At 41.8% G+C, this 14,137-nt stretch overlaps 1 protein-coding gene across 1 annotated transcript in view; it reads left to right on the top strand.

The window, feature by feature from the left end:
* C9 (complement C9) overlaps nt 1-1,518 on the top strand; it is a 54,622-nt gene extending 53,104 nt beyond the window's left edge. The window contains 1 exon segment of the mRNA NM_001097448.1: nt 736-1,518. The gene's annotated coding sequence lies outside the window, so the exon portion shown is untranslated.

The raw sequence follows: 14,137 nt of genomic DNA, 5'->3' as shown, positions 1-14,137 counted from the left end.
TAGCCCACTGAGCAAGGCCAGGGATTGAACCCGAGTCCTTGTGGATACTGATTGGGTTCATTAACTGCTGAGTCACCATGGGAACTCCCTGGTGAGCTTTTTTAAAAGGGCAAAAACAGAAACGTAGCAAAACAGATATCCATCCTAAGTCAGTTACACCAACACCTTTGTGGTGGATGTTGCCTGGACATGGTTCTTTTTCTTCTTCTTCTTTCTTTTTTCTTTTTTTAATTCTCTAGTTATTCTAATCTATGGCTGGGGTTTAAAACCTCCATTCTGGACCCAGGCCATTTATCACTTCTTTGATGAAATCTCCTCCAGCATCTCCAGGAATCAGTTCTCTATCTACACTCCCTGAGTTCGATTCCCTCTGTTCTTCTGGCACTAATGACATTTACTCTCTGGGCACAAGATGAACAACCCCTCTCCTTTGGAAATATGTCTTATATCTTAATTCTTTATTTGATGAGCTGCATGCAAAATTTCTCAGGCCAGGGACTGAACCCTCACCACAGCTGTGACTCAAGCCACAGCGGTAACAACTCTGGATCCTTAACCTGATGAGCCATCAGGGAACTTAATGTGCATTAAACCTCATTCTTTTCCCAGCACCTACGAAGTGTCTGGCCCATCATGGTACAATAGGATAAGAGGATGAATAAATGAATGAGTGTATTGACTCAAAGTTGAAATCCTGTTAATCTTTAAGATTTGCTAATCCTTGGTCTTCTCTAGGATTGCCAGCCCCCCACCAAAAAAAAAAAAAACAAAACAAAACACTGAGCTGTTGGTTTCCCTGGGATCACATGGGAAGAAAAACACCAGGACTCCAGGACTGTCTAGAGGTAGTCCTTGCTGCCGAATGAAAAGCAACATGCTTCATGAAAATCCCCCCAACCTCTGAAGTCTCCTCTCTCAGATCCACAGAGCTTCTTCTCTTCCTTGAACTCCTATGGTTTCCAGTTTTTTATTACATAATGAGGAGAGTCAGCAGTCAAATATGCCAAGACTGCTTTCTCCCACAGGCAATGCCAATCTCTTGCTAACAAAACAAAATTAAATTAAAAAGAAAGTGTTGGTTAAAAAGACCTTAAAGTCATTGCCAAAGGTCTTTGTATGACGAATACGTTCTGCCAGGTCCATCACCACAAGTCTGTACCATGCAATTTCACTCCTGTTTACATACTTGTGTCATGTTCGGTCATTTGTAGATACGTGCATGCCTTCGTTCTGAAAGTACAAACACCCACCACAAGCACAGCACTCTGCTTTTTAAGTCTTAGCTCTCTGGTTTAACTCTATGTGTCCAAGGAGGAAAATGTATTGTATTTGTAACCAAAAACTATTAGATTCAGTAATGTGAAATTACCTTTATTCAGTCATAGTTTACCAAAAAATGAAAACAAAACAAAAAACAAAACCCAGCAATTCCATATGGTCCCCTTAATACCTAGTGTTACGAGTTGTATAAAGTCTACCCATATAAGAAGTTAATTAAAGGAGCTGGCTGTACAATTGTATTCATTAGATAATGTGGTACTTGAGAGCTTTTAAAGTTCCCGTCATGGCTCAGTAGTTAACGAATCTGACTAGGAACCATGAGGTTGCAGGTTCGATCCCTAGCTTTGCTCGGTGGTTAAAGATCCGGCATTGCCGTGAGCCATGGTGTAGGTTGCAGATGCAGCTCGGATACCAAGTTGGTGTGGCTGCGGGGTAGGCCGGCGGCTACAGCTCTGATTAGACCCCTAGCCTGGGAACTTCCATATGCTGCGGGTGCATCCCTAGAAAAAGGCAGAAAGACAAAAAAAAAAAAAAAGATCTGAGAGCTTTTTAAAAGGTCTGAGGATTCTGAAAAAGGAAGGAGGAGGAAGAGAGGGAGAAGGGGAAGAAAAGAAAGGATTCAAAATATGAAAAGAAAAACACAAAATCAAAATTAATCAATTTTTAATTAAATGCCAAGAACATTATCATGATTATCGTGTCAACTCCACTCCTTGTTATACTTTTTTTTTTTTTTGGTCTTTTTAAGGCTGCACCCTTGCCATATGGAAGTTCCCAGGCTAGCGGTTGCTGTTGGATCCTTAATCCACTGAGTGAGGCCAGGGATTGAACCGGAGTCTTCATGGATACTAATCGGGTTCATTACTGCTGAGCCATGATGGAAACTGCTGTTATTCTTATTAATAAACTTTTTCACATCTTTATAAATAAATTTAAGTTAGTTTTTCTCACTTCAAGAAATTTTCAAGAATATACATGATGGTTGAGAGATCATAATAACAAATAATTTTGAAAGTAAAACCTAAAAAATACTTTTCAAGTTTTTTTTTTTTTTCTCAAAGTAAAAAAAAGATTGTTGGAGTTCTCACTGAGTTGCTGCAGTGGGATTCTGTCCCTAGCCTGGAGACTTCCGTATGCTATGGGGATGGACAAAAAAAAAGAAAAATATTGGTGGATATGAGATAAACAAACATATATGTATTTTGTCTTTTCTAGGGCTGCACCCACCGCATATGGAGTTTCCCAGGCTAGGAATCTAATCAGAGCTGTTGCTGCCACCTACACCATAGACACATCAACGTGGGATCCGAGCCGCATCTGAGACCTACACCATAGCTCACAGCAAAGCCCGATCCTTAACCCACTGAGCGAGGCCAGGGATCGAACCCACAACCTCATGGTTCCTAGTCAGATTTGTTAACCACTGAGCCACGAAGGGAACTCTAGCATATGAGATATATTTTAATGTTAGGTATGGTACAAAGATGGTGCTCTAAAAATAAAAGTCCTGGGCTCTCGAGGGTGTAAAATAGCTCAGAGCTCAAAAGACTAATATTTCCTACTCCCAGAAAGCTGAGTGAATCAGAAAGGATTAGGATGTTAAATGAATACAAATACTGAACTCTGTTCTTAGTCCACTGTTGAGTTTTTGATGGATCTGGATCAAGGTAAAGTTATCATAGTTACTACTGAGACTTCCTTGCAACCTTGCAAATTATAAAATAGCCAAACAAGAGGTTCTTGTCATGGCTCAGTGGAAATGAGCCCAACTAGTATCCATGAGGATGTGGGTTCAATCCCTGGCCTCACTCAGGGGGTTAAGATCCAGCGTTGCCACAAGTTGTGGTGTAGGTCGCAGATGTGGCTCAGATCCTGTGTTGCTGTGGCTGTGCCGTAAGCTGGCAACTATAGATAGCTCTGATTGGACCCCTAGCCTGGGAACCTCCATATGCCACCAGTGAGGCCCTAAAGAGACAAAAGACAAAAAAATATAAAATAAAATAAAATAAAGTAAAATAAAATATAAAATAGTCAAACAAGAAAAGAGCTGAGCCTTGACCAGACCCCCAAGGGTAAGCTTAATAATTTATCAGAGTCCCTTTCCTGGAAGTGGGGGAATAGTGCAGATTCACTGTTGACAGTGAGATTCTCCAACTTCCTCCAAAGGCGGTGTATCTGGTAGAGCATATCCAGCAGGGTGCACCATTGACACACCAGACACTGCCCAATGGGAATCAGCACAGAGAAGTCTCTGGACTAAACTGAGGAAGAATCACCAGAAATTGGGGGAAATGAGGACGTCCTGGCTGCTAAATTTACCTGGCTCATCTTGGATTGTGGTTTCCTGAGAAGGGAAGTCCTAGCTTGCTCCCGCCAGACTGAGTGCAGTACGACCCACACACACCCAGAGAGCACCACCAACTCAAAGAGCAAGGGATGTTGGGGGGAAACAGACTGCATGTTCAGATCATTGTACTGAACTCCAGCCTATATCAAAAGGACCTGGGGGCAGTTCCCGTCATGGCTCAATGGTTAATGAATCCGACTAGGAACCATGAGGTGGCGGGTTTGATCCCTGGCCTCGCTTAGTGGCTTAAGGATCTGGCGTTGCTGTGTGCTGTGATGTAGGTCACAGACGTGGCTTAGATCCTGCATTGCTGTGGCTGTGGCTGTGGTGTAGGCTGGTGGCTATAGCTCCGATTAGACCCCTAGCCTGGGAACTTCCACATGCCCTGGGTGCAGCCCTAGAAAATAAGAGGGGGAAAAAAAAAAAAAAAAAGACCTGGGGAAGCTAGATGGGCTTTCGTGTTTCCTTGAGTATAATGGGAAAACAAGCTTCAGAGAATCACTATATTTAAAAAAATTTTTTTTTCGCTTTTGCTTTTTAGGGCTGTACTCTTAGCATATGGAAGTTCCCAGGCTAGGGGTCCAATCAAAGCTGTAGTTGCCGGCCTATGGCACAGCCATAGCAGCACAGGATCTGAGCCACATCTGTGACCTATCCCACAGCTCATGGCAACGCTGGATCTTAACCCCCTGAGTGAGACCAGGGATCGAACCCATATCCTCATGTATATTAGTCAGGCTCATTTCTGCTGAGCCACAACGAGAACTCCTAAATTTTTTTTAATTGAAATACTGTTGATTTACAATGTTGTGTCAATTTCTGCTGTATAGCAAAGTGACCCAGTCATGCATATCTTGCTGTTGTACACATAGCAAGACACTGTGCCCCAAAAACTCACAAGAGCAGCCCCTGAGTTAGTGTCCCAATATTTATGAAAAACGCCCAAAATGGTTAATAAAAACTAAGCTCTGGAATCCCCAGGCTGCCTAGCAGTTAAGGATCCTGGGTTGTCATTGCTGTGGCTCAGTTTTGATCCCTAGCACAGGAATTTCCCCATGCCACGGGTGAGGCCAAAAAAAAAAAAAAAAGTAAGCTCAGCTTATATTTATCCTAAAAGAAAATAAAGCTTCTCCCTCTCTCCTCTACATACTCTATACAGTACATATATATATATATACTATAAGGTAAGGGTCCAATTTTATTCTTTTGCCTGTGAATATTCAGTTATGATCAGTAACTTTTCACCATTTCACCATGTGCTACCCTACTAAAGTCAATCTGCCTGGAAAGGACAAAAGAGGACAGGATGACATAGAATTCTTTCACAAATTGTATTCTAATGTTTCTTTTCCTAGCTTCATTACAGACACTCCTAAGCCCTCCATGTAACATTATTAAATAAATAGTAGTAGTACATTTCAAAAGCTACTATAGAATTGAAAATAGAAGCATTCCTATTCTTCTGACCAAAAAGAAAATTGTCACTAGGTTATACTCAGACATGACCAGCTTTGTAATAGGACATAATTTTTGTATTAAGGTCAGCTTCCTATGTGAAAAAATCCTAATTTGAGCACAAACTATAGAAAAAGACAAAGCTTGAGTAATTTTTCAAATGGAGAGAATAGTGTATCTAGGGTGAAAAAAAAAATAAAGAGAGAAAGGGAACACAAGGAAAAAGAGTAAAGCCAGGTGATGTACTGAAACTGCAGAACTCCTGGTGGGTCTTGAACCCACAGGCTGTGACTTGACCCCAGCCAAAACCCACAGTAGGACTTGACTACTGCCTTTTTTTTTTTTTTCTTTTTTAGGGCCATACCTGCGGCATTTGGATGTTCCCAGGCTAAGGGTCAAATCAGAGCTACAGCTGCCCCCCACAGCCATAGCAACACCAGATCCTTAACCCACTGAGTGAGGCCAGCGATAGAACCTGCATCCTCATGGATTTTAGTCAGGTTTGTTTCCACTGCACCACAACAGAAACTCCCCTGACCACTGTCTTTTAATTGAAATCACACACCTGGTCTCAGGACTCACTGAAGTTGAGGTTCTTTATATCTCAGTGCAGAAGGAATTCATGAGAGGCAAAGTGATAGGAAAGAAGTTGCTTTATTGAGAGAGATACACACTCCACAGACAAAGTGTGGGCTCTTAGAAGGTGAGAGTGGCTCTGAGAGACATCCCACTGACAGAGTGTGGGCTGTCTCAGAAGGTGGTGAGATTTTATGGGCTGAGGAATTTCATAAGCTAATGAGTGGAATTTCATAGGCTAATTTCATAGGCTAATGGTTATTCCAGCTATTTCAGGGAAGGGGAGGGGATTTCTGGGAATTCACTTCTGGGCCTTTAATGGTTGGCCTGGGAACTCTCATGGCGCCTGTGGGCATGTCATTTAGCTAATGTATTGCAATGAGCATAGAATGAGGCTCAAGGTCTAAGAGAAGTCGAATCTTCTGCCATCTTAGATCTAGTTGGTTCTAAGGGGTTTTTGTCATACCCTCAACGTCTACATCATACTTTTAAAGGCTGTGCCCTGCCCCCTTCCCTCCTGTTTCACTGCGAGCCCTCAAATTCTGAGAGAGGGTAAGATACAAATTGTAGCCAAAATAAGAAAGTAGTGAGTAAATTCATATATAACATAAGAATACTCCTAGAAGCTTTGTCTTTTTGCTCTCCAAGTTAATTGGTTTGATGAAAGACTGACTCCTTGGAGTTCCCATTGTGGTTCAGCAGGTTAAGAACCCAACTGAAACTGACAGCACTAGTGGCCTGAACCTAGCCAGAACACAGATTGGGACTTGAACCCACATTTTAAATTAGCACTCACCCGATGTTCAGGTTCTTTATGCCTCCACGCAGAAGGAATTCAGTGAGAGACAAAGTGATAGGCAAGAAATAGATTTATTAGGGTAGGATGCTTCTGAGAGATGCAAGCAGGAAGCTCTGACCAGAGGATCCGGTGGGCTACAGCTTTTATCATCCAAGGGTGGGGGCAGGGGTCGGAAGAGACTGCTTCTTCCTTTACTAGCTCCTCCTTAGTGTCCTGTAAGGTGTGTATTCAAATCAGCCGAAGGGTGGTCCTCAAACGCTTGCCCTTGGTCTGTCCTGAATACAGGCCTAATCCCACCCCCACCCAACGACCTGAGGCAATTCTCAGGCCTCCACTAGTCAACCAAGCTTGCCTTGCACTGATGACTTTCTTCAGCAGTTTTTTGGTTTTTTTTTTTTTTTTTTTTTTTTTTTTTTTTTTGTCTTTCTGCCGTTTCTTGGGCCAGTCCTGCAGCATATGGAGGTTCCCAGGCTAGGGGTCGAATCGGAGCTGTAGCTGCCGGCCTACACCACAGCCACGGCAACACTGGATCTGAGCCACGTCTGCAACCTACACCTCAGCTCACAGCAATGCTGGATCCTTAACCCACTGAGCAAGGCCAGGGACTGAACCTGCAACCTCATGGTTCCCAGTTGGATTCATCAACCACTGAGCCATGACGGGAACTCTGAGCAGTTTTTAACTTATAGTGATCTCCCAGTGTCCCCTTAATTTCCTTCTTTAACTATGGTCCTTTATCAGGACTTCTACAGCCACCTGTGCCTACTCCATCCCTATCACAACTAGTATCCATGAGGATGTGAGTTTGATTCCTGGTATTGATCAGTGGGTTAAGAATCCAGCATTGCCGCAAACTGAGACATAAGTTGGAGATATGGCTTGGATTTGACATTGCTGTGGCTGTAGCTGTGGCTGTGGCCTGCAGCTGTAGCTCCAATTAGACCCCTAGCCTGGAACTTCCATATGCTGCAGGTGCAGCCCTAAATAGAAAAAAAATAAAAAGACTGACTCCTTAAGTAAAATTTGGATTATTTCATCATTGTCCTAATTCAGCAGGTTTTTTTAGACTTCAGTAAACATTTGTCTGGGGTTGGGTTTAAATTGTAGAGACAATTATTTCCTGCCCTCTTGGGTTTAAGTACAATCTATTCATCCTGTATGCAGATAGGGTAGGGGATCCCCAGAAAACAAAACAAAACAAAACAAAACAAAACAGGCATGGCTTTCTTGACATGCGAGTAGCCATTTTTGGCCTAAGCCATTTTGTGTGCTACGTCTGGCCATAATGTTTGTCCTTGAACAGGTCTCAATAATTAATGCTCTTAAGGGAACAAAAGAATGCAAAACAAATGACTGTTATCAGGCAAGAGAAGTGACAATAACAAAGATAATATATCAGTTGTAAAGACTTCCATTTCTATTTCAGATCAGCCTGAAGCACTCAATGACAAGATCAACTGGAATCTAAAGCATGATGATGTTGACCTTTGCTGACCCTCACGACTTCATGAACTAAAGCTTGGACTCAGTCAACTGCCCCTTCATCAATATACATCTACCCTTAGCTTAAAACTTCCCCAATTTTGTTCTTCTGCTTTGGAAAAAAAACCTCTGGTCTTCTCTTTACTTGCTACAAGTAATAAATCCTTCCTTTGCTAAGGTTTGGTTGTGTCTTTAGGCTCAACACCCACCAAGAAGCAAACCCAACTTTCAGGTTACAATTCTATTGAAAGATGAATTGATTTTTCACTGAAGTTAATGAATACATATTTCTTCCCAGAGCAATCATGTTCTGAAAGGTTATGGCCTCCCTTCATCAAAATATGAAGCACAAGAGTGAAAAAACAAAACCCATTTTGTTTTCAAAACAAAAAGTGAAAGAGAAATAAGCCAAATCAAGGAAGCACCCATTTCCTCTACACAGCCTTTTTAAGCATGCCTGTTCTTATCCTGTTTTCTGCTTGCTGCTTTCCACTTGGCTATTTCATATCTATCCATGCAGGGAAACTAGAATTTCCTTGAATTCCTATGAATCTATTTTGTGAGTTTGTGTTGTACTTTCCTGGCACAGTTCACCTGCATGTTGATAAAAGGAGACAAGTTTACAAAATAATGGAAGTTTTTCGGACCAGTTTTCTGGTCTGGAAACTTGTGAGGTCACTTAACCTTTCTATGTTTTCATTTCATCATCCAAAAGCACCAATGTAGTGACCATCTCCTAGGGTGTTAGACTATTTTAGCCAAGAGTTCTCCTCCAGCTTCCCATAAATGATGGGTTTCAAGGAGGCTGTCCACAGGGAGAATTTGTGTGCAAATTGTATACTGCTTTCATCAGATTCTGAAAAATAAAATAAAATAAAATAAAAGCCACTCTAGGATTTAGGGTAACAGAAGAAAGTAAGAAAATCAATTCATGCTAGAGGAGTTTCAGATCTAGTTAGGGAGTTAGACTTAATGCGGCCAACACAATGGGAGAAACATCAAAAGCAGACAAAAGAGCTTCCTTCCTGGTGCAGCCTGCAGGAGTCCAGGAAAAGGGGGAGATGAGTGGCCCAGCGGCAGAGAAGGCTTCCTGGAAGAGGTGAGATGCCATGTCCTCCTGTTCTATCTCGGGGGTCTTGCCCAGGCTTGTGCGTGTCAGGCACATAAAGATGGTTATTTGTTTCTAGACTTTCTAAAGCTGAAACTGTGTTAAGAGTTGATAAGTATTTGTTAGACCTTTATGCTAACAATTTCAACCATGCTCCTTTTACAACCTGATAGGTACGATAACAAAGCCTTTTTTTTTTTTTTTTTTTTTTTTTTTTGCTTTTTTGCTTTTTAGGGCTGCGCCTGCGGCATATGGAGGTTCCCAGGCTAGGGGTGTGATCCGAGCTATAGCTGCTGGCCTACACCACAGCCACAGCAACACCAGATCCAAGCTGTGCCTGCAGCCTACACCACAGCTCTGGGCAATGCTGGATCCTTAACTCACTGAGGAGGCCAGGGATCAAACCCCCAACATCATGGTTCCTAGTTGGATAGGTTTCCTCTGCGCCACGACAGGAACTGCAACAATGCTTTTAAATAAGGGTCGATAAATATGTTACTGAAATTGTTATTTGTGTTCTCTTCTTCTGTCTTGCAAACTGACTTTAGAAAAAGAAGAAGAAGCTGGATACCCCACCCCCTTTAGGTCTCTGGGTCTCACAGTCACCACTTAGCTCTCACTTTGTACCAGGGGGACGGCCTCATTCTACTATTGCCTAAACAAAGACAGTTCTCTAGCATGCAAATTCATGAAAAGAGATTTGAAGAATTACAACCAGTTTTGCATTCTCTAATCTACTTCTCCCTTCTACTAGAAGGAATTATCGCAGCACCGATGCCACAAAAAAATAACTTTATCTTCTTTAGATGGTATCATTCTTCTGTGTCATCTCTCTTGCATTTCCTGTTTCATTCTCCTGCTCAAGGATTTACATACTTAATTGACTTCACAGGGAATATGCTCACATATGTGATATTTGAAATATATATATTTTAAAAGTAAAATGATTATACTCCAAAAACCAAAAATAAAAACATTGGTGCATGCTGAGTTATGGATAAAGCTTCAGCCTGTCTTTTCTTAGCCAATGCTTCTCTGAAATATGTTTCTAAGAGATTGCTGAACATATGTCAATAACAAATAAAAATTACTTTAATCTGCATTTTGAAATAAACACAAATTGAAATGGAATTCAAATGAATAAACTGAAATTCAATGTTCTCTTAACCAGAGACATGTATAGTTAGCCACGCCATTAACAGTAATTGCTAGATTTCTGTTTATTATGTAATTTTTGTCCAATTTACAGGCACAGAGAGAAAATCATAGAATGATCAAGAATCAGTCATTACTACATAGCGCATGGTAAAAATATGTTGATAATCTGAATAATAAACCGTTTCAGAGTGTCAGGATTACTGTTGCCAAAACTTGGCCTCTGTCCACCAGTGCCGAATGGAGACACAGGGAGAGAGGTTTGGGTGAGGGAGAAAAAACTAGCTTTATCGCTTTGCCAGGCAAAGGAGGCCACAGCAGGCTAATGCCCTAAAGACGGTGCCCTCCTTTGGAAGAGAAGAGGAAGTGGTTTTACAGTTTGGGAGCTGAAAATAGGGCTGTAGATAAAGATCAGGGTAGATGCAAGTTTTCATTCTTCTTCCAAGTTGTTGTTCAGTGGCCCCAGCCTGGTTCTGGTGGTCCTCCTCTCTAGTTTTCATTCATTGGGGGTTTTTGTTCTGCAGACGTCCTCAAAGATATTGTTATGCATATTCCCTGAAGCGAACCAGGACCCTACCCCAAGGCTGCACTGTTATTTCTGAACAGCTCCTCGCTTTACTCTGCACCCCTCCTTTCTCTGCTCAGCAACTGAACCTTCCCTTTGGAACTCAGGGAATGTCCTGGAGGCTGAAGCTTTTTCCCTAAAACTCAGAAATGGGAGACCCAGAAAGTCTTGTATGTCCAGAAGCTCCATAGTGTCCCGCTTGTTTTTAGTATTTCGGTCTTTTGTCTTTTTGTCTTTTGTTGTTGCTATTTCTTGGGCCACTCCCGCGGCATATGGAGGTTCCCAGGCTACGCCAGAGCCACAGCAACGCTGGATCCGAGCCACGTCTGCAATCTACACCACAGCTCACGGCAATGCCGGATCCTTAACCCACTGAGCAAGGGCAGGGACCGAACCCGCAACCTCATGGTTCCTAGTCGGATTCGTTAACCACTGCGCCACGACGGGAACTCCCCGCTTGTTTTTAGTATTTCTACTGACAAGTCTTGCCTGCTAATCTGTTTATCATCTTCCTCGTAGGAGTAACTTGCTCATCCTTTTATTTTTTTATTACTCAATGAATTTTATCACATTTATAGTTGTACAATAATCACACAACCAAATTTTATAGCATTTCCATCCCAAACCCTCAGTGTATCCTCCCACGCCCTAACCTGTCTCCTTTGGAAACCATAAGTTTTTCAAAGTCTGTGAGTCAGACTGCAAAGAAGTTCATTGTGTCCTTTTTTAAGATACCACATGTAAACGAGAGCATTTGATGTTGTCTCATTGTCTGACTTACTTCACTTAGCATGATAATTTGTAGGTTCATCCATGTTGCTAAAAATGCCGGTATTTTGTTCATTTTAATGGCTGAGTCATATTCCATTGTATATATGTACCACATCTTCTTTATCCATTCCTCTGTCAGTGGACATTGTTCCATGTCTTGGCTATTGTATACAAAGCTGCAATGAACATTGGAGTACATGTGTCTTTTCGAGTCATAGTTTTCCCTGGATAGATGCCCAGGAGTGGATTGCTGGTAGCCATCCTTTTAGAGCCCAGATTTGCCTTCACCTTGAAACCAGATGAAGAACTTTAAAAAGTACTGACCTTTGGGCCTCAAAACTAGGTGGATGTTTATTTAATGGTCTGGGGTTAAGCCTGGGAGCTGGAATTTTTTTTTTTTTTTTTAGATCTTTTTTTTTTACAGCCATGCCTGCGACATATGGAAGTTCCCAGGCTAGGGTCGAATCGGAGCTACAGCTGCTGGCTACACCACAGCCACAGCAACACCTGATCCAAGCCACATCTGTGACCTACACCACAGCTCACAGCAACACTGGAACCTTAACCCACCGAGTGAGGCCAGGGATCAAACCTGCGTCCTCTCAAGAATGCTATTCAGGTTTGTTACCTCTGAGCCCCAATGGGAATTCCAAAGGAACTGGGATTTTTTAAATCTACCCAGATGATTTTAATGTGCTGCCAGATTAAAAGCCTCTGCTTTAGACTCTAAACTGTACTGTCCCAGCAGATAATGAACGAGAAGCTTTCTGGTTAAACTAAAGAATGTCTCCATCTCAAGGTCTTCTTCTGGCAATGGCTTATATCTGAAAGCTTACCTGGTCTCATATCTGCCTTGCCTTCCTTTTCCTGTTCCACTCATTCATTGATGGTTTACTATGTGCCAGAGACGGTGCAATTTCAGATTCCTGACAACCCTCCTAACTCCTGACTATATCAAGCACCACCCTTCTTTAAAATACCTACAGGTTTCCAGGCAATCTCAGGGTTTTTTTTTCCCCTGGGACATGACTCTTGCCCTGCCTTTTTACCTTGTCCTGGCAATGACTCCTTCCATATTCCTAACCATATCTTGATTCTGAAAAACATTTTCATTTTAAGAAATACATAATAGGGAACATCCTTTTAATAAAGGATTTTATTGTCATAGTAGTAATTAGCATTAGCTCAGGATTAAATGAAAAACTTTGGTGTTCATTTACTAGTTAATGCAGTAACAAGATCTAGAAATTTACAACCCAAAATAAAGGAGTCAGTTGCCTTTCCTTTGCAATAGGACACAAAGATTATCTTCAGCCCTTGAAATTACCTTAGTGTCTATCTATCTTTCTATCTATCTATATGTATATATTATATATATTAAAAATAAAGGAGAGGAATTTTCATCATGGTGAAGCGAAACGATTCCAACTAGTATCCATGAGGTTGCGGGTTTGATTCCTGGCCTTGCTCGGTGAGTTAAGGATCTGGCTTTGTCATGAGCTTTCGTCACAGATGAGGCTTGGATCCTGTGTTGCTGTGGCTGTGGCGTAGGCCGGCAGCTGTAGCTCAAGTTGGACCCCTAGCCTGGGAACCTCCATATGCTGCAGGTGTGGCTCTAAAAAGCAAAAAATAAAAAATAAAAGAGATAAATCCATGTACCAGTATGTGTTCAGACAAGTATTACAGAAGATTGGCGGGAAATCTGACAAGTTGGGAGCAAATATCATGTCCTTAACTCAAGAATCTCTATTCACCAGTCTGAGACACTAAGGCATCTATGCTAATGAATATTACCAAAAAGTTAATGCATGAACCTAGACTGACACTTACTTTATATTTTCTATGAAATTAATAACACCCTGTGATAAACTTATTAATATGTTCACTATTTAAATATTGGTGAGATAGGTTTAAATACATTTGGAGTTGATTAAAGTTGTCATGATCCTTCTCTTCTTTTTAAGATTATTGTTTTGTTCTAAACAATTATTATAAGGAATTCCTGCTGTTGCTCAGCGGTGATGAACCTGACTAGTATCCATGAGGATAAGGGTTCAATCCCTGGCCTTGTTCAGTGGGTTAAAGATCCAGCATTGCTGTGAGCTGTGGTGTAGGTCCTCAGATCTGGCATTGCTGTGGCTGTGGCTAATACTGCCAGCTGCAGCTCTGATTCAACCTCTAGCCTGGGAACTTCCATATGCCACAGGTGCAGCCCAAGGGGGGAAAAAAAAAAAAGAAAGAAAGAAACAAGCATTACATACACAAAATAAAAAAGTCAAAAAGTCAGCAAAATACAAAACAAGAATTATTTGTGATAATACCTCCACTTAGGTCAACCACTGTTAACTTTTTTTTTTTTTTTTTTTTTGCCTTGTAGGGCCACACCCATGGCATATGGAAGTTCCCAGGCTAGGAGTCAAATCGGAGCTACAGCTGCTGGCCTATCCCACAGCCACAACAATGTGGGATCCAAGCCAGGTCTGCGACCTGCATCACAACTCACAGCAAGTCAGATCCTTAACCCACTGAGCGAGGCCAGGGATCAAACACGCAACCTCATGGATACTAGCTGGATTCATTTCTGCTATACCACAACAG

The sequence above is a fragment of the Sus scrofa genome, chromosome 16 (assembly GCF_000003025.6).
Source record: "Sus scrofa isolate TJ Tabasco breed Duroc chromosome 16, Sscrofa11.1, whole genome shotgun sequence".
NCBI classification, from domain to species: domain Eukaryota; kingdom Metazoa; phylum Chordata; class Mammalia; order Artiodactyla; family Suidae; genus Sus; species Sus scrofa.
The sequence above is the reverse complement of the archived record's forward strand: the minus strand, read 5'-3'. Positions and strand labels throughout refer to the sequence as shown.